Genomic DNA, 24,348 nt, shown 5'->3' with positions numbered 1-24,348 from the left:
CCACATGCCTTGCTCTCCAGGGCTGATCCCTCTGGTCAGGGACCCTGCCTTCATCTGACTAGATTCTCCCCCACCCTGAGAATGCGCCCAAGGCTGAGGGGTCAAGGAGAGCCTGTGGAGGACGCTAGGGGCCTTTCTCTAACACCAACAAACCAAAGAGATGACTCATTGAAATCTGATGGTCTCCAGGGCGCAGCCGGCTTGAGGAGTGATTGCCTCCAACGTCCACTGACCGTTGCTCGTGCCAGCCCTGAAAATAGAATCCAGAGGAGCCCAGGATTCTCTCCAGGAACAGCAGAAGCACATGATGTATTGGGCTGAACAGGATGCGCACTCACAGCCTGGGAACACAGAATTCTGCACAATGTGGCCGCCTGCGCGGACCGTGCCAAGTACTGCCTTCTTCCCCCTCACCGGAATACTGGACCCTCCCTCTGGTTAGGGACAGTCCTCACTCCGACCTCCCCGCCGCTGCCTTGGGACCCTTCTCTGGTAGGGAGAAGTGAGGGCAGACTGGGCACAAGCTTGCTTCGCTGTCCCCACTCCTGGGGCACATTTCCCTGTGGGGAAAAGGACTCTTCTCCCACTGTCCCCAGAGGGTCACAGGGTCCACAGAGGATGCCTTGTGTCCCAGGTGTGGCCTCCTGCCACAGGCAGTCCAAAAGGAAATAGCCAAAGGGCCCCTAGCGGTGAGAGGTTCTTTGCAGTCTGGATAGCCAGAAACCTCTCCTCTCTCATTGCAGGATGACAATGGTCTGTGGCCGGGGCAAAGACAAAAGTGCAGCTCCTTCCCACTTCAATGCAGAGGCCACAGCCCTGTCATGATGGCCTTTGGCATGGTGGGAGAAGGCCAGGCTGTGACCCTGGAGGCCGCATCTGTCCTTCACTCTCGTCTCCTCTGACATAGAGCGCCCTGGAGCTGGAGCTCCCCAAAGCAGAGGAGAGCAGCAGAGAACTGGGTTCGAATCCTGCTCAGACCATCTCTACCTGGATGACCTTCGGCACGCTGTGGCCCTGCCCTGGGCCTTCAGGTCCCCATCCGCTGCTGACACCGTGCGGCCCAAGCCGTGGTTAGGACTTGAAGTCAGAGTGCCCCAAAGTGGGAATCCTCTCCCCAGCCCCTACCAGCCGTGTGAACACAAGCATGGTGCTTGACCTCTCCGGCCTGAGGTTCCTTACCTGCCAATGTTTGGTTAGAAAACAATAACAATACTAATAGTCCACACTGTCTGATCTACAGGTTTGCTGAAGGCTCAAATCGGGCAATATAGATAGAGCATTTTGTGACCAGTTGGCACTGCAGAGATGACAACAAATGCCCACTGAACTTATGCTCCAAGAGTCCTCCCAACCCGATGTGGTAGGACGCGTGCTGCATGGGGCGGGCCGAGCCCCAGCATGACCAGAACAGGCTATGTCTCCACCTCTGCCCATTCTTCTCACACTTTTCTCACCACCTTTCCAGAGCACTCTGAGAGGGCACAGATGTGTGACTTCTGTGAGACACAGACCCATCACAGTGCAGAGGGCTGGATGCGGACTCAGAAAATTGAGCTGATTTGGAGTGGGGCTTTGGGTCAGTCACTTAACCTCTCCAAGTCTCAGCTCCCTCATCTGTGAAATGGGAATATAACTGCTGAACTGGCTGCCTTCTCCCATCCTCCTCATCTCATCTCCCAGTGCCCCAGACTCCTACCCTAGGATTCACCCTGGGCTCCTCACTCATTCTCTCTCACCAGCCCCCACATATTCAATATGGTGCCAGGCTGTCACTTTCCCCTCTGCAGCATCGTTTGGATACTGACTCACGGGCTGTTGTAGGGAAAGGGCTTTATGGATTGTCCTTAATTTATCCTGTTTCTAGCTTGTTGGACACAGCCATTGACCTCTCACTGTGGACTGGGAACTCCTTGAGGGCAGAGACTATCTCTTACCTTTTTTATATGCCCAGAGTTTGACACAGTGCTTAATAAATGCTTGTTGATGGGGCAGCTAGGTGGCGCAGTAGATAGAGCACCAGCCTTGGAGTCAGGAGTACCTGAGTTCAAATCCGGCCTCAGACACTTAACACATACTAGCTGTGTGACCCTGGGCAAGTCACTTAACCCCAATTGCCTCACTTAAAAAAAAAAAAAACAAAAAACAAATAAATGCTTGTTGACTATCTAAAATCGTAACGATTATTTATATTATTATTCTATGAGGTCCTCAGAACAGAATACAAGGCTGGATTCTAGTTCTAGCTCTAATACTTGCTCCTGGTTGGACTTTATGCAAGATCCCAACCCTTCCTAGGCCTCAAGTTCTTTGTTTGTAAAAGTAAAGAGCTGAAGAAGATGATCTCAAAGTCCACGCCAGCACTAACATTCCCTGTTCTGTATTCTAAGGGCCAGCTGGACAGTCAATGGCTGTCCCCATATTTTACTGAAAATAATGGAAGCCGTTTTCCATGAGTGCCCTCATCTCCCATATGGCTCAGGTGCCTTCTGCCCCTCTCTCCTCCTTCATCCTGTTTCACAGGAAGAAGTGGCTTAGGTCAGATTCAATATCATGCCTTTTGTCCATTTCTCATCTCTCAGATTCAGCAGCTTGTTTCAATAGGTCAGGCTGGAGCTAATGAGATTGTATACAGCATCTTCTCCTAGCTGTACTGCAATCATTTCTAAAAATAAGGAGCTTGTCCATAGATGAGCATTTCCGTGTGCAGATTCCAAAGTAGAACATAAAGGGATTTTGTGCAGGTTGTGCACCATCATTTCATATAGTTTGATTTTCAGTGTCTATAATAAACTCAAGTTCAATACATAGAAATAAATTCAACAAAGGATTCCACACGCCAATTACAGGTGGTGCCACAATGCTCTATGTCTGTACCAAGTGGATTTAGAGACCAAAGTTCTCTCTGTTATCACAGATATGACATGTTCAAATCTATCCTCAGATACTATAGATCTTCTGTATGACCCTGCACAAGTCACTTCATCTCTGTTTGCCTCAGTTTCCTCACATGTAAAATGGAAATAAGAACACCTACTTCCCAGGGTCGTTGTGAAGATAAAATTAGGTAATGTAAGGCACTTAGCACAGTGTGTGGCGTATGGTAAGCATGATATGAATGTTAGCTATTACTATTATTAAAGAGATTACTGTCAGGGTATCATGCAAATGAATGGTGGGGTACAATGTTTTGAGTCAATCTGTTCTCAGGGAAATGCCATTGTCTTTTTTGGCCTTTTCACATATAGTCAAACTATTCAAACCCTCAGGCCCCTTCTGAGGTGTAGACTGTTTACTGCTGAAAGGGCTTCACCTTTGCATCCCATTGTCTGTCTTTGCAGTTATGACTTTCGATTTTACTGAAGGTCTAAATTGGGTTGCCACCGTTGCTGAAGCACCAGGATGCAGGATTGTGGGCCATTTTTCTTGGATCTATTACCATACCTAAAATTTTAACCTCCCAGTGGCCAATCTGCTGGTGATGGGCCTCTTCTAACCCTCAGAACACACCTGTGAGGGGAGCAGGACACGGGCCTGGGGGATGGACAAGTGCCAAAGGTTCATACCCAAAAGGTTAGAATGTCATGGTTACACCACCAAAGGAGGCTGGGGATTTTCTGTTCTCAAACAGCTCCAAGAATGAAATAACCAGGCCTTCTCACTGGGAATGTTTCATGTTGGGGAGCTTGGGGGTTGGGGGGTCCCTCATTTTCTTTTCTTAGAGACTGAGGATAAGAGATGAGAGGTGGTGCAATGAAGGGCTTCGGCTATCCAGACATCCTGTGCAGCTCCTCCCCCTCTCTCTCTCCCTCTCCCTCCTCATATCCCCCTTCCCCCCACAGACTTTCTCAATCTCTTCTGTCTGTGTATGTCTCTCTCCTCTCCTCTCCTCTCCTCTCCTCTCCTCTCCTCTCCTCTCCTCTCCTCTCCTCTCCTCTCCTCTCCTCTCCTCTCCTCTCCTCTCCTCTCCTCTCCTCTCCTCTCCTCTCCTCTCATCTCCCTTCCCCTCCCCTCCTCTCCCCTCCCCTCCCCTCCCCTCCCCTCCCCTCCCCTCCCCTTCTCTCTCTCTCTCTCTCTCTCTCTCTCTCTCTCTCTCTCTCTCTCTCTCTCTCTCTCTCTCTCTCTCCCCCCATCTCTCCCTGTCTTTCTCGCTCTCATCTTCTTGACTCCAGGCTGGGTGCTTTCTCCACTGTCCCATCCATGTCAGCTCTGTGACAACAGAGAGAACTCTGTTCTGCAAATGCCCTTCATGCTAACACCAAGCAGGATAAGTGGGTGGGGCGGGAATCTGTCCATGATGGGGTTTGCAGGGTCACTGGGGAAGCTCACGGCCCAGTCCAAGCACCTGCAGGATGAGAGGGTCATCCCTCTGGGACTGGAAATGACCACAAAGGCCACAGAGTGCAAGCCCCTCATTTTACTGATGGCGACACTAAGGCACAGGGAGGTCTAATGACTTGCCCAAGGTAGCTCAGGTCCCAAGTGGGATTTGGACGATCTCCTCTAACTCTTCCAGCAGAGCTCGGCTCCATCCTTTGGGTCACAGTACAAGACGGTGACCCTATCCCCAGTGTGACCCTTGGCCAGTCATTTGCCACAGCTTCCTCTCACCTCCCTCTTCTGTAAAAGGAGAGGGTCAAACACTGTCTGGGGCCCTTTCAGTGATGCCATAATGCTCCGCTTCCCAGGGATGGCCTCTGAGGCCCCCACGTCTGCCTCCTCGCCAGCACAATTATACAGAAAGCCCTTTGCCAGCCTTAATGCGCTGTAGCAATGCCAGCGATCATCATGATTCTTATTTCCCGGGGTTGTGAGGGGGACATTTACCATCATAAAGGCACACGGAAATGTGGACTCATCCCATGGATCGTCATCATCCTTCTCAGATGAAGAGGCTCAGACGCTGTCCTGGAGTAGCTTGGCTTCCCATTCCAAGCTCCAGCCCAAACCTTGGAGCCGGTACCCACTTGCTGATACACCAAGGCCAGCCTCAAAGAGGGCACTCCTGGCTACCACAGACAGCAGAAAGCAACCACCTTGGCCAAGCAACAGCCTTCCCCAGGCGCATCCAGAGTGGCCCCTCCCTGTAGGGCCACCCCTGGGCTGGCTATGGAGGGCGACTCAAGGGCTCATGAGCTAGAGCGTCTTCTCGTGGGGAGCTTGCAGTCTACTGGAGGGTTTGCAGGAGGGGAAATGGAGTCAGCATCCTTGCAGTTCCATCCTTTCCTAGTTGTGTGATGCAGATAAAGCCATTTAACCTCTGAGGCCGGATTTTCTGTTTTGTTCTATTTTTGTAGGGAGGGGCTTAATAAGTGGCACCAGCCGGCCTGCCAGCCGTGCCCCTTCCCACCCTGCCAGCTGTGGCCCCTCCCATCCTACTCAAGGCTGATCCCCATGCCTGGGACACACTGTGGAGCCAGAGCTGGACCCAGAGTCAAGGAGGCTGGAGTTGGCGTCCTGCTTTGGATACTATGTGACGTGTGACCCCCAGGTGGCTCAGTGGGCAGGGAGGCTCACAGTAGCACCTCCCTCTAGCTATGAGGATCCCATGAGACCGTGTGTCCTCACAGGCACTGTGGAAGGGCTCAGGTTGAGGGGCAGAGCCAGGACAGAAGAAGCTGGGTCCTTCCTGGATGGACCCTTGTTCACTCTGCTGCCTCAGAGGTGAGCCCTAGGCCTCTGGGGCCCCTTCCAATCTCAAGCGTCCCTGATTCTGCAGAGCCTTGCCTGTGGGCCCAAGAGAGAATGAAGGAAATAAGGAGCCAGCTAAGTCCAACAGACCCAGGCCCCCTGGGGGGGGCTTTGTTTGACCTCTCCTGCCTCAGTTTACTCCTGTGTAATAGCACCTGTGTGGCCTCTCCATGGATGCTTTGAAGCTGGATGGCCTAAGGGGACTCCAGACAGAAGCAGCATTTTGAGAGGAGGGGGATGACGCACTTCCTGCCCCCCCCCCAGCTCATTTGTGACATCAAAGCTGTTTGATCCAAAGTGAGGGAAAAACGCAAGGGGAGGGGGCACAACTAACTACACACTGGTCACGTGAGCTGGGCACAGATGCCCTCCCTCCACGGGAAACTCCCCCTTTGTGGTTTCCTGCCTTGTCGTGACTCTAAGAGGAGCCAGCAACCGGGGACCCAGCAGACGGGCCTGAAACGGGTGGAATTTAACCCTGGGCGTGCCAAGGTGAGCAGAGTATGGAGCCGTGGGAGGCTCTGGGGAAGGGTTCCAAGCACCTCCAGGACCTAATGAAGGAGGGTCCACACACACGACTCCCAAGGGAAACCGCAGCAGCCATCGTAACAGAGCCTGACAAACATGAGGAAACAACCCCAGCGGGTGGAGGTGTTCAGAAATGGACTCCTCTCTCCTTACAGGCAGGGAGTCGCTCACACTGGGACGTATTCAAGCAGAGGCTGAAAGATTCCTTGTGGGTTGTTAACACTCCCGACTGCACTGTTCTGTAAAACGCACCTCCTTCTGCCTCAACCATCCAAGTTGGACCTCAGCGACCCCTCAGTGAAGAGGGGAAGGCAAGGCCCAGCGTGAATGCATTTCACCGAGTTGGAGGCTCTCAGAGCAGACAGTAATCCCAGGGCAATCCAGTCTGACCCAGAATCGCTTCTACGGCACTCCCAGGATGCACCTGCCCGGGCTCTGCTTGAAGACTGGGGAGGAGTGCTCCCTTCTTCTCGCGATGACCGATTTCATGCTGAGAGGGCACTTCCTCATGGGAGGCACAGATAGCCTAGGGAGGGATCATCCTCCATGATGGGCATCTGAAGGAATCTGAGGCCTGGTGAGCCAGGAGGACTGAGGACTTAGCCAAGGTCACTGGGAGTCAGTGACATGAGCCCCTAACCCAGGCTCCTGACTCCCAGGCTGGAGCTCCCTCCATGAGCCCCTTCCCACAAGCAGGGCACCTAATTTGGGTCCTGCCCAGGAGACTTGGTCACTGTGGGATCCAGGGCTTGTCCTTCCCCTCCCTGGGCCTCCATCTCCACCTCTGAAAAGTGAAGGCTTAGGAGCAGGGAAGGGTCCTCTCGCCGATGCCAATCCCCTCATTGTACAGGAGAGGAAGTTGAGGCACAGATGCTCAGTGCCCTGCTGCCTCTCACCTCTGAGGCCTTGGCCTTGGTCATTGTCCTCCCCGGACACTGAGGCCCCCAGACCTCCTTCCCCACTGTGGCCCAGGGACAGGGGCTCTTTTAAAAACAAGGCAGCCTCACATTCATCCTTCTAAGGGGGAAGCAAATGGCCCGGTAGCTAAGCCGAGGGACCCCAGCCCATCCTGAGGCAGCAGCTGGGCAGCAGCTTCTCACCCAAGGACATAGCCACATGCATTATGGGATATTAGTAGGAGTCACGGCTGTCTTTGCCTAATTATCTCCTGCTGCAGGAGGAGGCTTGTGCCAGGGCCCCCTAGGTCAGCAGCCTCAGAGACAGGGGTGCCACGCTCATGAGAGCCCAGGCTGCTCGCATGCGCTCGTGTCCCAGCCCACTCCCATGCAAGGACGAGGCGTTCTGCCGTGTTGGAGCCTCATAGATATCTAGTAATCTTCCCCCTTTACAGATGGGGAAACTGAGGCCAGCTTTAGCCCCTTGCCAAGGGACGCACGAGGAGTACATGTCAGGCGGAGCATCTGAGCTCCCAGTGAGGGCTCCCCATCCGCTTGACCACCTGCTTCTCCGGATGTGAAATGACAAGTCCTCCCACAACCCTCATGCCCATGCCCTGCAACAGGTCCGTGGAGGAGCCTGAAGAGTGGACGGTGATGGAGTAGAGTCCCAGGCTTTAGATCTGGTTCGGAGCCCATGGGTCAGGCTCTGCTCTGGGAGCCTTCATTTCCTTGTCTGTAAAAAGGCCTGGTGATCTCTGCCCCCTTCCCTCACAGGGCACGTGGGAGAGGAGCCCCCGCAGAAGGCTCATCACCAAGGCTGCCCTGAGCTGCATCTCCACTTTTTTATTAACTGTGGGGCCCCAGAGTAATGCCTTCCTGTTTGGGCCTCAGTCTCCTCCTCTGAGAAATGGGAGAACTGGACTCAATGACCTGGAATGACCTCCTGAATCTCTTATTCCTTACAAAACTTCATCCAGTGCTTTCGCCTGAAAGTATGTGAGTCTGGCAGCTCCTGCAGATGCTGAGCTGAGAAGGCTGAGTCCTGGGTGTCTCTGGACTGAGGGCCTCATCATTCTCCGTGTCAGGAAGACCTGAGCTCAGTTGAGCCTCTGACAGATACTGACAGATTGGGGGACTGTGGACAAGTTCTTTAACCTGGGAGCGCCCTGTGCATTCTCGACATCTCTGATGGGCTGCACACCACTCCTGAGGTAAAGAGAAGCCAATGACCCGTACTCTTGAGATCTCACATTCCAGCGGGCTATCCCTTCAGAGAATGTACTTACCTGGAGTGGGGGAAAGACTTTATTTGTCCGAGAGCTATCTTCCCAACAGAGTCTCAGGCTCAGTCCCTCTTCCTGTCTCTGAGGACTGGGCTGAGGGGACGTGCTGGCCACAGGACGGCTCCATGGAGAAGGTCAGCTCATTTCCCGCCCTCCCAAGGTGCGATGGTGCTTGTGACCTGTGGTTGAGACCACACTAATGAGCCTGGAAGCCCATCCTGCCCTTTGGCTGGTGACCGAGTTGGCCGGGTCGACCTTGTGGGGTCTGGGGGTGATGGCACACCTCCCCAAGAGGAGCTGGGTGTATCTGAAGGCGCCGACGGCCAGGTGGCCAGCCAGAGGATGGGGCTGTCGGGCCCCATTGCCTGAGATAAAGAGGACTCATCTTTCCACTCCATGTGGCTGCATATGGAAGCCTTTAAGGGTCCTTACGAGACCCGTTGAGGCTCCTAATTATTGGAAAACATCGCCTGGAATCCAGAGCAGCTCTTGGCACGAGGACCTTCGACATTCCCAATGTGTGCTGGGAAAATAATTAGATGGTGAGAGGGAGAGAGAAGCCACCGACTGGGGATCTCTTTTCCAAGTTCCGATCGTGTTTTCCGAAGAGAGGCAGAAGCTGCAGAGCGGGAGAGAAGCCTGGGGCTGTCCCTCTGGAGTTGAGGCCGGGGAGGCCCAGGGGCTGCTCCCCCCGCTGATGGCTCTCCGCTTCCTGTGGTTATGGGGGGGAAGGGCAGATTGTTTCCATTTTTTGAACATTAAACAATACTGTTGAAAATGGGAGCGGGGCTTGTTGTTTTAAACTTCTGTTCAAACTCTGGTCTCGATGGTGCCCGGGGCCCCTCCCAGCTCTTCAGAGGAGGCTGGCAGCTAAAGGCACTTGCTTTGATCAAGCTCAGGGATTGTCCCCTGCTGTCAGAACCCCAAATCCCATCCCTGGGAAATGGAGGGGGACCCCCCACCACAATCACCAGCCAGCCTGTCACCAATTACAAGCCCTCCCTCGAGCCCAGGACAGATTTGTTCAATGAATATAAACAAACATCATTAGGAATTTGAAAGTCTCTGTTTGAGGAAGGATTGACACTTAGGATGGCAGGGGAGGAGGCTATGGCTCTGATAAGGGTAAATAGCATGAATTTGGAAAGGTGACTGCAAACAATGAGTGGTCAGTCACACAAACCTGCGCCTGGGTGACCACAGGCTTCTTCCACATTTCTCTTAATGGGATGGGTTGGGGGAGGGAGGGATAACAGTTTGTCTGAAAAAGATCTTGGGGTTTTAGTGGACGGCAAGCCTCCAGCTGAGTCGGCAGTGGGGTGGGAGGGCAGCTAGGTGGCGCCATAGTGCACAGAGTGCCAGGCCAGGAGTCAGTGTCTTACCACCGGACTTGAATGACTGGAGGAGAGAGGGAAGCCTCGTTTAAATCCAGCTCCAGCAGCCGTCGAGACGGTGCTCACTGGGGCCGTCCCTGCTCCTCTCTGACGGTGGAGGACGCGCAGCCTCCGTATCTGCGCGTTCTAGTATCCAAAGGGACGCCCGCAGAAGAGGGACTCGCCTTGTTCCTCGACTCCAAGTCAGACCGAGGAACAGTCGCGGACGCTGTGTCCGCATTGCGCAGCAGCAAAGCCTTCCTACTGACCAGGGCTGCCTCCCAGAAGGCAGAGCTCGGTCTCCATGGGGAGGCTGGATGATCGACCGCCTGCCGGCTCTCCTCTGGGAGGGTCGTGGTTCAAGGGCGCATGCCTTTGGACATCCCTAACAGTCCGGAGCCCTCCTGACCTCCTGGTCGCTCGGGCTCTCCCTTCCCTCCCCAAATTGAAGAGCAGGGACCATGACCTCATTTGAGAATGGAATAAGCATCTTTAAGTGCCTACTCGGGGCCAAGTACTGCTAAATGATTTACAGTTGTTATTGGTCAAAACACTGACCAATGTTCTCTCTCCATTTCGGAAGGAATCCCTGGGAATGTAAGTTCCCTGAGGGCAGAGACTGTTCTTGGGGCTCTTTGAGCCCCTGGCTTCATCTCTTTCCCTCTGGGGTGGGTTCACAAAGCTGGTGGATTGGGGGAATGCTGGAAAGGGTTTACAACAAAGTGTTGGATAAAGGGACTCGTTGTCCTTGTAGAAAAGGTAGAGAGATGGGCATTCGATGGTCCTGTGATTATGGCCATTCAGGTCTCCAAGAAGAAGTAATGGCAAGTTGACAAGAGGCTTCTAGTGGGGCGCCCAAGGGCTCCATGCTTGGCCCTGAGCATTCTTACCATTGATTGGACAGAGACCCATCTAATTAACTCATGACACAAAACTGGGTGCCCTAGTTACACACTTGATGACAGGGCCAGGATCCAAAAGAAGTTGTCAATGGACTAGAGCAGACCCTAAGAAGATGAAAGTTAAAGGGAATGAACCTAGAACCCAACATTTTGGCTCATTTTCACTGCTGAGAATTTCAGAGTGGGACAGGCAAGTTAAGATAACGTTGTGTCTTTAAAGAAATCTGTGAGCTTAGTGGCCGCAAATTCATTTTGTCAGTGGTGTGATGCAGTAGCCATCCTTCCCCCTGCCAGGAAAAAAATCCGGCTGCCCAGCCCACATGGGCCGCATTAAGAGAGGCATCTCTCCAGCAATCGCTGAGGTCTAGGCAGGCCCTATCTGGAGGGTGGGGCCAGCCTGGGTCCCAGAGCTCCTGAAGGTTGAAAAACTGTGCAACATTCAAAGATGTGCAAACAAGGTGGCGGAAGGCCTGGAGCTTGTGGTCCGTGCAATGTGACGGAAGGGAACGGGGTTATTTAGCCTGGAGAAGAGAAAGCTTCCTCCAGTATTTGGAGGTCAGGCCTGTGGAAAAGGGAATGAACTCAGTCCGGCCCCTGAGGGCAGGACCCAGAGCAGTGGGGGAGGGGGAGCTCTAAGAACACAGGCTTGGCTGGGGGGGAGGCGTTGGGGAGAAAACCAAACCTGCCAAGGACTCCAGGGATTCCAGAGCCCAGAAGGCTGCCTTTGGCCAGACAAGGCCACTCATGGGAAGTCTTTAAGCAAAGTCTGGTTGGCCACTTTTCCCATGTGTTACAGCCGGGACTCCTTGTTAGACCTGGGTTGAACTCCCTCCCACCTCTGACAACCTGTGAGTCTGTGGTTCCTCTCCAAAGAGAGAAAGGGGAAGATCCGGATGGATTCACCATGCGGGTCTTTTTCCTTTGACTCTTTGTCACAAGGGCGGCTTCCGCATTGAGACTGAGCACGGGGACACTGCAACTGGATGTCTCTGTGATGCTAAAATAAAGGGCATCAACGAGTCCTTTTGAAGTTGTAGAAGATAAGGCCAGCGGTGCCTCCCAGCATCCAGGGTCCTCCAGCTGGAGCTGCTGAATCCTGATGCTTGGAAATCAAATCCACCCAGAAGGTATTTTCAGGACAGTGGCGTGGTAGGCTCTACTTCTGGGTCACCCTTAGGTGACCTTGTTCTAGCATTCCACCTATCACAGGCCCCCTCTTCCAAAAGCCACACCTGCTCCTCTCCGGTCCTTCCATAGCTTGGGGCTCTGCAGATTTCTCTGGCTACACACACAGTCCCCTCCTTCCTAGTCTTGACCATTGGATTAGCCAGTTGGGCTGCACATTATCCTCTGTTCTAGTGTAGGCCCCACACGACTCCACTGTTCTGCCACCACTAATGCTGGCCCAACCACACACCTGGGTTACGCCTGCCTTATTGCTTCTCTGCTCCCACCAAGGCTGAAGGAAGTCACAGAGCCAAATTGGTGAACTTCACTAGAGAGAGGTCTTTTGTTAGGAGCCCTCATCACTGCAAGGCATTCTTCTCCCAGATGTCCCAGACCCTCTCTTCTTTCCTCAGACCACTGCCCCCTACCCTTTTCTTCTGAGCAGACTGCGCCTCACCCTTTGCTAAGTACAGGAGACCATTTGACAAGACCCCTTCTTCTATGTCAAAACCCGGACATTGTCCCCTATTCTTTCACCCTGGGCCCCAATCTCTGATGAAGCAATCCTTCTCAGCAAAGCTAAGTAACTCTTCTTGGTGGATTTGAGGTTCCATCCCTTCCCAGCTCTTCCAGGAGATTGCCCCCTCACATCATCATCCATTCTGATTGTCTCTGTCTGTTTCTCTCTGTCTGTCACTCTATATCTCTCTGTCTCTCTTTGTCTCTCTGTTTCTGTGTCTCTGTCTGTATTTCTGTCTGTCTCTCTGTCTCTCTCTATGCCTCTCTCTGTCTCCCTGTCTTTGTCTCTGTTTCTCTGTCTGTCTCTGTGTCTGTCTCTGTTTCTGTCTCTCTCTGTCTCTGTCTCTATCTCTGTCTCCTTTCTGTCTGTCTCTGTCTCTCTCTCTCTGTGTCTCTGTCTCTGTCTGTCTGTCTGTCTCTCTCTCTCTCTCTAGCTCCTCCCCCCTCCCTCCCTCCCAGGAGATTGAAGGGAACTTCAGATGGTTAAAAAAATGTCTGACCAACTTGACTCCAAGAGCTAAAAGAAGGGAAGGAAAGGAGGGAGGGAGGAGGATCTCTCCCCAAATCCATAATTAGCATGCAGGGGGCTTCTCATTGCACAGTGGAAACATTCCTGAGTTGGGATTTAAAAAGCAGCCTGTCCTTGTCCCCAGAAGTTGTGTGGGTGCTAGTTAAGCCCCCTAACCTCTGGGGCTGCAGTTTCCTGGCCTGTAAAAGGAGGGACTCTGAGGCCCCTCCAGGTGCACAACCCCTCCCTTATACCTGCTCTTCTCCCTGGGCCTCTGAATCCCAGAGGGGAAGCTCAGCCCAGCTCGTATGCTCCCCCTCCCCAGGTGGATGCCCATCAGGGGCCACAGCTCATCTCCAGCTTTGCCTATTCCCCAAACCAGCCTCCTCAGAGCCTCCTGAAGCCTGCACCAAACAACAGACCGGGGGGGGGGGGGGGGTGGCTGCCGTCTCCTTTAAGACAGTTAGAAATATCTCCATCAGTGAAAAGTCAGATGATTCTGAGACTTCCATAACCTTCTCTTGGACATTTCAAAGCAACAGTTTCTTCAATTAAGAGGAAACATTTAGAAACAGACAATGTTTACTTGAGTAGCCTAGCAACAGGAAACTGAGGTCCCTCCCGGAATGAGGAGGCCCCGATTGGCCAGATGGGCTGCCTTCAGCACTATCTCTGTGTGAGCCGATGGAATGAATCGGAGAGGCCTCTGGACACATGATACTGCATTACATCATGATGTGAAACCCTGACTGTGCTTGCAGCAACAATCTAGGGTGGGTGGATGGGGGGGGGGGGGGAGGGCGAGGATGGGGCCATCAGGGATGAAGCAGGAAGCAGATCCAAGGCACCTCTTGGCGATCCTGGCTGCTCTGGGGGAGCTGGAGGCCTCAATCTGAACACCAGAGGATCAAGGCTCCGATGACCTTCACACTGAAATCTGGGCCTCCCAGACATCCCCGAATCTCAGACGTAGAAGGGATATCAGTGGTCCCCCAGGATAACCAAGCCATACCTGCTAAACTGTGCCCCCCAAAATGGCCAAAGAGTTAGCTCATCTCTGCTAAAAAGCCTCCAGGGAAGAGAGGCTGTCCAGCCCAGGAGTGCCCAAATTCAGGCCCACGAACTTCCTTTTTAAATATTTTGATAGAGCTATTTACCAGTGGCTTTGTTGGACACTGCATTTGACTTAAAGCCTTTAAAGCATGATTCTCAGAAGGGGTCCAGAGGTTTTACCAGACTGACTGACAAAGGGGCCCATGGCATACAAACAAAGGTTAGGACCTCCTCATCTAGCCCTTCCCTCCCTCCCTCCCTCCCTCCCTCCTTCCTTCCTTCCTTCCTTCCTTCCTTCCTTCCTTCCTTCCTTCCTTCCTTCCTTCCTTCCTTCCTTCTGTCCTTCCTTCCTTCCCTCCCTCCTTCCTTCCTTTCTCTTTTCCTCCCTCCCTTCCTCTCTCCCATCTTCCCCTTTTTCCTCCTTCCTTCCTTCCACCCTCCCTCCCTCCCTTCCTTCTTTCCTTCCTCCATCCTTCCTTTCTGTTTTCTTCCCTCCCATCTTCCCCTTCTCCCTCCCTCCCTCCCATCTTCCTTATGTCCATACATCACCCTTCATTTTTTTCCAGGGCAATGGGGCTTAAGTGACTTGCTCAGGGTCACACAGCTGGTAAGTGTCAACTGTCTGAGGCTGAATTTGAACTCAGGTCCTCCTGAATCCAAGGCTGGTGTTTTAGTTATTGTGCCACCTAGCTGTCCCCATCACCCTTCATTTTTAAAATTAGGTTTTTACATTACACACATTTCATGAGGAGGCTGTCGTAGCAAAGAGAAACTACCTACCCTTCAGGATACAGTGACCTCATCTGAAAGCACAAGGAATGTTGCCCATTTGTCTCAGCCCCTTGTTCTCATTTCTCTATTTTTTTAAATGAGCAGAAATTTATCACACCCCAGTGTGGCATTAGGTCAGTTCCACTATGGTAACCAAGGATGATGATATGTGGGCAAGATGGAAGAGGGAGCTGTCCCTGGGAGTGTTGGGGTGTCCTGAAAGCATTACCCATGCCCTTGAGGGGCAGAGGGGAAGGGGGTGTTGGCCAAGTGGGGCGAGGGTTGGGGGGCAGGAATTGGAATGATTCTAGTCAGATCAGAATAGATGTTAGTTCAATTGATGCTGAGTGAAATGAGCAGAACTAAGAGAACATTGCACACAGTATCAACAACACTTTGTGATGATCAGCTGTGATGGACTTAACTTTTCTCAGCAATACAAGACAACGCCAAAAGAGTTATGGTGGAAAACGTTCTCCACATTCCGAGAGAGAAGCATGGACTCTGAATGCAGACTGAAGCAGACTATTTTTGCTTTTGTTGTTGCTTTTTTGTTATTGTTCTTGCTTATTCTTTCTTGTGTTTTCTTTTCCCTTTTGTTCTGATTAATGTGGAAATATGTTTAACATGATTATAATGTATAACCTGCTGGCCTCGGGAGGGCGGAGGGAAGGGAAGGTGGGAGAAAAATTTGGAACTCAAAAAATATCTTTACATATCATTGAGGAAAATTAAAAATTAAAAAAAAAGCATAGCTGTTAGTGAGGGCTGGTATGAGCCTAATAAAACCCCCAAAAGCCAATAGCCTGCCCGGAGCCTGTAATCTAGGCAAAGGGCCCACTGGGAGGAATCCTGTCTTGTAAGCACAGGGAAATTCCCAACTGATATAAATTCAAGGACATCATTAACCTAGGGCTGGATCTGCTGCAAAGGAGACCCAATAAAAGCTTTACCAAATCAACAAACGGTGAAAGGGAACATCATTGATCCAGTGTCTGCCAGGGTCATAGTGAAGGGTCCCAGATGTCAGTGCAAGGGAGACAGACGTGGAAGATGGGATCCTGCGGCCCCGAAGGAGCTTCAGCATCACAGAGTCAGTGACAAGTTAAAAAGAGCATGAGCCCTGGGGACAACCTCAGAATAACAGCAATGACTGAGGCAAAGGGTTCCGGGGAATTCAGCAAGGAAGAGAGCCCTGCCCAAGAATCATCATCCCAGGTGGCTTCGGGGCCTGCTCTCTCCTCTCTCTTTGCTAGGCACAAGCATGAAAAAAGCCAAAAAAAATCACCTCTGTCCCTGATCTCAAAGAACTTGTGCTCTACCAAGGGGACACAGAGAAGTGAGCACAGACCCAGACTTGCAAGAAAAATACAATTGTTTTGGACGGAGCACACACGATGGGGAGGGGTGTTGGAGATTTCTAATCTTATGACACAAATAAGGAAACTGAGGTCCAGAGAGAGCAAGACATTCATTCACCCAAGGCCACACAGCCATCTAGGGAATGTTAACGAAAGATGAGCCCGAGTCTGCCCACTTTTCTTCTTGGAGATTCATGAGGGTGTCTAGGTGCAGCGGATGAGCCCCAAATCTCCTGAGCCCATCCCGAGCTCCAGCCAAACATCACTAAACCCCAGGGGGGAACATGACTGACCAGAAGCTACTCACAATGTCCTCCTCACTTCCCTCTTTCTGTCAGGATTCTTGGCATCTCTCTAGTTCAGAAACTCCTGTCTTCCCTCTTCCACATTCTCCTTATCCCATCCCTTGACACGTCATGCTGATTCTCCTTCCAGAAGAGCCACCACATACACAGTGCGTTAAGATTTCAAAAGCACTTTACAAGGGGCAGCTAGGTGGCGCAGTGGATAGAGCACCAGACCTGGAGTCAGGAGTACCTGAGTTCAAATCCAGCCTCAGACACTTAACACTTACTAGCTGTGTGACCCTGGGCAAGTCACTTAACCCCAACTGCCTCACTAAAAAAAAAAAAAAAAAAGCACTTTACAAATATTGGCTCCTTTGTGCTGGAGGTAGGTGTCATTTTACAGATGAGGTACAGTTAAGTGACCTGCCCAGGATCGTAGAGCTAATGAGGCTAGACTTGAACTCAGGACTTGTTAATTCCATTCCAACACTACCCCTGGACCACCTGGCTACTTCAGTTCTGTCTCTTCTCATGACCACCACTTTGCATGTCTCTCACCTGACTTCAGAACAATAACCTTCCAAGGGGCCTCCTGGTCGCTCCCCTCCAATTCACCCTCCACACAACTGCTGGATTTAGAAAGCTGAAGGCAGTCGGGCTCTGCAGTGGCTCCCCAGTGCTGACTCATCAGCCAGGCTTGTGTGAAACCAGAAGGTGCAGCCCCTTGTGGAGGGAGCCGAAGCTCGCAGGGCTTCCCCAGGGCTGGAGGCCTGTCTGGGGTCCCTGAGAGAAGAGGGAGTGCGGCCGCATGTCAGGATGTGAGCATGTGCTTCCATATTGATCTTGCTCAGTCGCTCCAGTCATGTCACACTCTTTGAGTCCCCATTCAGGTTTCCTTGGCAGACGCTGGAGTGCTTTGCCATGTCCTTCTCCAGTGCGTTTTACAGAAGCAATCAGGGTGAAGTGACTTGCTCAAGGTCACACAGCTAGGAAGTGTCTGAAGTCAGATTTGAACTCAGGTCTTCCTGACTCTAGGCCCGGTGCTCTATCTATCTGTAGAGTAACATAAATGTCATCTTGTCCCTAATATACTCTGTTGTCTTAGAGATTTGCTCTTGGTCTTGGGGACCCTTTTTCTCTTGTATGAGCCATGAGGCAAGAGGGATCAAATGTGTTGGTGAGACACAAATCGAGGGGAGTTGAAGGGAGGGGCGCCCCATGGACATAACCCAGGCTGTGTGTGCCCAGAACCCTGCAGCCCTTGGGGGAATGGGTCCCACTCACAGGCACAAGGCACCCACCCAGCTGAGCCCGTGGGACCAGGAACGAAGGGGAAGCTTGGGCCCTTCCTTCCAGTTAACTGCTGGAAGGCTCATCTGGCCCTCTGGGATAGACTGACGGCTTAGGCTGCCCCCATTGCCTAGGGTTTGGCCCTGCCAGGAGCCCATGTTCTGCAACTGCTTTGGCCGCGCAGTGACATTCCTGGCCCGGCACGCATGGTGACTGTCAGCCTGCAGATTTCTGGAGGTGACGAAAGCCCTGACCCTCCCAAACCCGCACAGCTTGATAACATTATCTCAAGTGAGAGAGGCCCAGACGAGATACGGAGCCTGTTGGGATTTGGGCAGAGGCTCCGCATGCCTGGGAAATGGGAGGAGAACCAGAGACCTGGGATCCAATCCCACCTTTGCCAGGAACACGCTCTGTGGTCTTAGGCATGTCAGAGAGCCCAGGTTCAAATGCCCTTTGTGGGTATTGATTCAAGACTTATTAGAGGTCACTTAGCTAGCCTAGGTCTGAATGAGGAGAATGGTCCAGAGGACCCTTTCTAGCTCTGTGACCTTAGGGTTCTCTGTGCCCCATTGTCCTCCTCAATCACACAAAAGGATCCACCTGGATCACCCATGATGCTCTCCATGATGTCCTAGCATGGCAAGCGGCAGTGGGAGAAGCAGACACAAGGGAACATAGACTAGTGGATGCTGGGAGGGAAGGAGGAAGAGAGGGAGGGAGGGTGGGAAAGAGGGAGGGAGGGAGAAAGGGAGGGAGGGGGGAGGGAGGGAAGGAAGGAAGGAAGGGAGGGAGGGAGGGAGGATGGGAGAGAGCAAGGGAGGGAAGGAGGAAGCATTTCACAAAAATGAGCCCATCTGATACTCCTAACAACCCCAGGAGGGGGATGGATGCTATAATTATCCTCAATTTATAGAGGAGGAAACCAAGACTAACAGGTTAAAAAAAAAAAAGTGACTCCAACTCACTCAGTTCAAACCACTGAGTTATCTGCTGGTGTTTATTGATCATATTGAGGCCACAAGAATAAAGAAAATTTAAATAAAAAATACACTACGGAATACCAGAGCTTGGGGAGACCCTGAAGTGAGCAGGGCTCCACCCTTCATATTAAAGATGAGTAAACTGAGGCTCAGAAAGATGAAATCACTTTTTTCCCAAAACACATGGGCAGAAAACCACCAAACCAGCGCTCACCTTAGATCATCAGGCTTTAAATCGATTATTCTTTTGACTGTCATGCCTCTGGACTCTGCTCCAGGCTGTCTGACTAACAATATAAAACATGCTTTTTATCACCTTGGTCCACTATTGTAGCAGTTGTTCAATCAATCCATTAATACACATTTATTAAGTGCCTACTATGTGTCAGGCACTGTGCTAAGAGCTGAGGATACAAAGAGGCAAAAGTCAGTCCCTGACCTAGAGGAGCCCTCGGGATAATGGGGAAGACAACAAGCAAACAAATCTGTACAGAACAAGCTATGGACAAGATACATAGGAAGTGATGGGCATTGGGAAGGCTCTGGAAGAAAGAAACCGGGGGAGGCTTCATGCCAATCTTGGTTTGGACTTAAAGGAAGAATTAATTTATATATGTAAAGATGGATGAGTGTGATCATATAATGCACACTATCCAATGTATGTGATTATATCAATCATACCAATATGTATTATATAATAAAATTATATGTTATGAATTTTTCAGTGTTGACTGAGACCCTTTGGTTTCAATGTAAAAGAACCCAAACCCTTGGACACACACACACATACACACAGATGCATACACGCACATAAACATGTGCATACATGCATGAGCACACAGAGATGCGTACATGCACACCGAGAGACACATACACACACGTGCACACACAGATGCATACACAGATGCATACACACATATAAACATGCATGTACACACATACACACTCACACACATACAAACTGTATGACAGATTTAGGATTCAAAGAGATATTGATGAGTTAGAGCACAATAGGCTAGAATAAATTCAGGGGACTTGAATAAGGTCAAAGGTAAAGTCTTTACTTGGTTTAAAATAATCCCTGAGATGGAAAGGGTGGCTAGGCAGCAATCCATGTGAAAAACTCTCTGAGGGGCTCAGTGGACTGAAAGGTCAATGGAAGTTGACAGAATGATGTGGAAGTAAAAAAGCAAAAAAACAAAACAAAACAAAAAAACACAAGACCTCCATATTGGGCTCCATGAAGAGAGACAGTGCCTGGAACCAGAGAGCAGAGAACAAAAGAGCAGAGACCCTCCCTCAGAATCATCTCTTCCAGGAAGCCTTCACCACCACATTTTTTGTTGTTCAGTCTTCACAACCTCATTTGGCGCTCTGTTAGCAATGATACCAGAGTGGTTTGCCATGTCCTTCTCCAATTTGCTTTACAGATGAGGAAAATGAGGCAAACAGGGTGCAGTGACTTGCCCAGGGTCATACAGCTAATTAATTGTCTGAGGCTGGAGTTCAACTCATGGAGATGAGCCTTCCTGACCCCAAGTCCAGAGCTTCGAGCACTATGTCGCCCCTAGCGCCCTTCATCCCAACACTACCATGGATGGACCACCATCCTCACCAAACCTCACAGAGAGCTTGGCGAGGCTGTGGCTGTGCTGCTGATGCATGTTTAACAGCCTGCTTTCTGAAAATGCCCAGCACACTTGGAGGTTTACTCTGCATGGTTAATGTATTCTCCATCACGTCCTCAAATCTAGACAATCAGCAAAGCCTTGAATCCAGCCTCGAGTGGGAACATGTGCCGATTTCTGATGCACGATGAACTGAATGAGGTTGATGCCACTGTCTCCACCCGACACACTCTGACTAGATTGAAGGAAACATTTTGGTATGGACTGCTTAGAGCTAGAGTCAATGAAAATGTTCATAGCTCGGACTGATTTTAGATAAAATTGAGCACATCTCTCTGTTTAACATGTGGAGCCTCATGATATAGAGCTTAGAGCTGGTAGGCAGAGACAGGTGTTTCCCTCCCTCTTGTGCTCCCACTTTGCTGTGTGACATTGGGCAAGTCACTACTGTTTCTGGGCTTGCCTCCTCTATAAAACAAGAGGATTGGACTGGCATTCCATGGTCTAAGTTCTAGGGTCTCTCCCAACTCTGATATTCTGTTGTCTGATCCCTGCTCTAACCTGTTCTGACCCTCTCTTTACCACACCCTCAGGCTCCCCACCCATCCTAGCTCTGACATCTGGCTTATGTGCCTCAGCTCTCAGGCCGGCATTTGACCCTCACTCAGTTTGCTGCCATCATCCTTGTTGCAGCTGGGATGTGGCAAGGCGAAGCTTTGAGGGAAAGGAGGGGGAGGGGAGGGGTGGAGGGGGCAGAGGGGGAGCAGCATCAGGTGGAGGAGCAGCCCTGGAGTAAAGTCAGGAAGCCTGGGCTCCAGCTCCGCCTCTGTCTCACCCATCTCTGAATGCCTCAGTCTCTTTGTTTCTTCATCTGTGTAATGGGAATAATAATCCACTCTGAAGATCTAAAAGTGCTCTAGAAACACAGTTTCTTATTAACAACAGTAATCATCCCTTAATCGTGGTGAAAGGTGAGATATGCTGATTTAGAAACATTAATTAAAGGAAAATGACAGATGTTGGAGGAGATGTGGGAAAATTGGAACACTAATGCACTGTCGGTGGAGCCATAAACCATTCTGGAGAGTAATTTGGAACCAAGGCAAAAGGCTTTAAAACTGTGTATGCCCTTTGACCCAGTGCTACCACTACTAGGTCTATATCCCAAAGATATCATAGAAAAGGTAAAAGGACCCACATGTACAAAAATATTTATAGGAACTCTCTTTGTGGTGGCAAAGAATTGGAAATAGAGGGGATGCCCATCAATTGGGGAATTACTGAACAAGCTGTGGCATATGAATGTAATAGAATACTATTGTGCTGAAAGAAATAATAAGCAGATGGATTTCAGAAAAAACCTGGAAAGACTTATATGAACTGATGCTGAGTGAAATGAGCAGAACCAAAAGACCATCATACACAGTATCAACAACATTGTGCAATGATCCACAGTTAAAGACTTAGCTCTTCTGAGCAATACAGTGATCCAAGATGATGCCAAAAGACTCATGGTGGAAAATGTTCTCCACATTTAGAAAAAGAACTATGGAGTCTGAATGCAGACTGAAGCATGCTATTTTTGCTTTTGTTGTTGCTTTTTTGTTATTGTTCTTGTTTATTTTTTCTTGCATGTTTTTCCTTTTGTTCTGATTCTTCTCTTACAATGGGACTAATGAGGAAATATGTTTAACTTGATTGTAATGTATCAGATTGCTTGCTGGCTTCAAGAGCAGGGAGGGAAGGGAGGGTGGGAAAAAAATTCAAAACTCAATATCTTGGGGGCAGCTAGGTGGCACAGTGGAAAAAGCACCAGCCCTGGATTCAGGAGGACCTGAGTTCAAATTCGTTCTTTGACACTTGACACTTACTAGCTGTGTGACCCTGGGAAAGTTACTTAACCCTCATTGCCCTGCCTAAAAAAAAAAAGAGAGAGAGAGAAAGAAAAAACTCAATATCTTACAAAACTATAAATGTTGAAAACTATCTTTACATGTAATTGGAAAAACATATAAAGATCTGGTAAAGAAAAAAAGGAAATATTAATTAAGTGCCTACTATGCACTGGATACTGTGTTCAGTGCTAGGAAGAAAAAGACAAAACCATGTCTCTGTCCTGATGGAACTTCTTCCTTCTCCTCCTCCTTCTCCTTCTCCTCTTCTTCCTCCTCCTCCTCCTCTTTCTCCTTCTTCTTCTTCTTTTCCTACTTTCTTCTCCTTCTCCTCCTCCTCCCTCCTCCTCCCTCCTCTTCTTCCTCCTCTTTCTCCTTCTCCTCCTTCTTTTCCTTTTCCTCCTTTCTTCTCCTTCTCCTCTTCTTCCTTCTCCTCCCTCCTCCTTCCTCCTCCTCTTTCTCCTTATTCTCCTCCTTCTCTTTCCCCATTTCTTCTCCTCCTCCTCCTGCTCCTCCTCCCTCTTGTTATTAATATCTCCCTTATATTACCCACCTTCCCCACCTTGAACAACATTTAAAAAAGCAAAAGGAAAAAAGGAAAGAAGGAGCCTTTGACAGAGACACGCTTTGCTCAGCAAACCAAATCCCCACATTGGCCCCATCCAAGGAGGCCTGCCTCTTTCTGCAGTGTCAGTCCATTGCCTCTGGCAGGACGTGAGTGGCTGGCTTTGTCTTTGTTCCTTTGGCCTCATGGTTTAAGGCTGCGTTGGCCAGAGCTCCAAGGGCTTCCTGACTCACTTCTCGATGATGGGATGATGGTGCTTTTTTCGGTGACTTGGTCTGGCTCTGCCCCATCGGTTCACAGAGGGCTTCCCCGCTTTCTCTGGCTCCATCCGTGTCACCCCCAATATTCACTTCCTGAGCTCTCTCATTCTCTCCTTGAGCCCCACAGGATGCTGGCATTTTGATCCTCCTCGATTACAAGGGATGGCAACCACACGGCATTTTCCACATTGTTCAGATGATGAAATTGAGGTTCAGAGACTTTCTCTGACTTTCTCTGGCAAATGCTTATCGATGGCCTGCTGTGCTTCAGACCCTGTTGGCAGTGCCCAGGAGAGAAAGATGAAGAAGGAGCAGTCTGTCCTCAGTGAGCTTACAGTCACAGCACCATCAGCCTCTAGTCTAAAGAGAGCTTCAGAGCAAAGTGGCCTCACAGGCATTATTCATTTGCTTCTTACAAGGACCCTGGAAGGTAGAAGCTATTATTATCCCCATATTACAGATAGGGAAACTGAGGCTTAGAACTGTTAAACAACTTGCCCTGGGTCACACAGCTACTAAGTGTCTGAGGCAGGATTTCAACTCAATCATCCTATCTCTAAGCTTAGAGTTCTGCCTTCTGAACCATGTGGCTTCCTAAAATATTTGAGGGGAAAACCCTGTCCCTCACACTACCAGTGCCTTTGTATACTTGATGGAAAGGAGGGTGCCACAGCTCCCCAGGTAATGCACATCTGGTGACTTGGGCCAGTTGCTTTGATTGGCTCAGGGAACTATTGCAGGTGGGGAGAGACAAAAAGAACCGGCCATTGTCCCAAGGGGAGATGGAGGCGCTGGATGGAAGGAGACCACAGATCCCAGGAGATGGCTGAGTCTCTGAGTGGGGAGGGTTCACCAGCTGAGCAAGAACGCCCCCTACAACATCCCTGGACAAGTGGCCTGGGGCACATGACTTCCCCTTTTATGTGGCTCCAAGTGTAGGTTTCTGTCCTTGCAGCAAACTGAAATGGCCACAATACAATTTTACAGCACAGTGGGGCATCATGGGAGAGAACTGCCCTAAAGCAGGAAGAACCAGGTCCAAGTCCTGTCTGGCCCTGTAGCCCTGGGAATTCAGCTAATGACCACAAGTGACCGTTATTCCACAGCAATTACAAGAACCCTCAAAGGGACAGAGTGAGGCATGGGAGGCATGAGTGGCTTCAGGGCTGGCGGCTTGCAGAGAAGATGGATTGAAGATGGGCTTCAGGCGGATGAAGGGAAGAGGCAGCCACTACCCATGGCCTGTGCAGGTAACAGCATGCACAGAGTGCTGTGGCAGGGGTTACACATGGGCCTTGGACTCATGAAGATCTGAGTTCAAATTCTGCCTCAGAAGTTTACCAGCTGTGTGACCTTGGGCAAGCAACCAACCCTTCTAGACCCGTTCTCCT

This window comes from Dromiciops gliroides, chromosome 2 (genome assembly GCF_019393635.1).
Source record: "Dromiciops gliroides isolate mDroGli1 chromosome 2, mDroGli1.pri, whole genome shotgun sequence".
In the NCBI taxonomy this organism is placed as follows: Eukaryota; Metazoa; Chordata; class Mammalia; order Microbiotheria; family Microbiotheriidae; genus Dromiciops; species Dromiciops gliroides.
The sequence above is the reverse complement of the archived record's forward strand: the minus strand, read 5'-3'. Positions refer to the sequence as shown.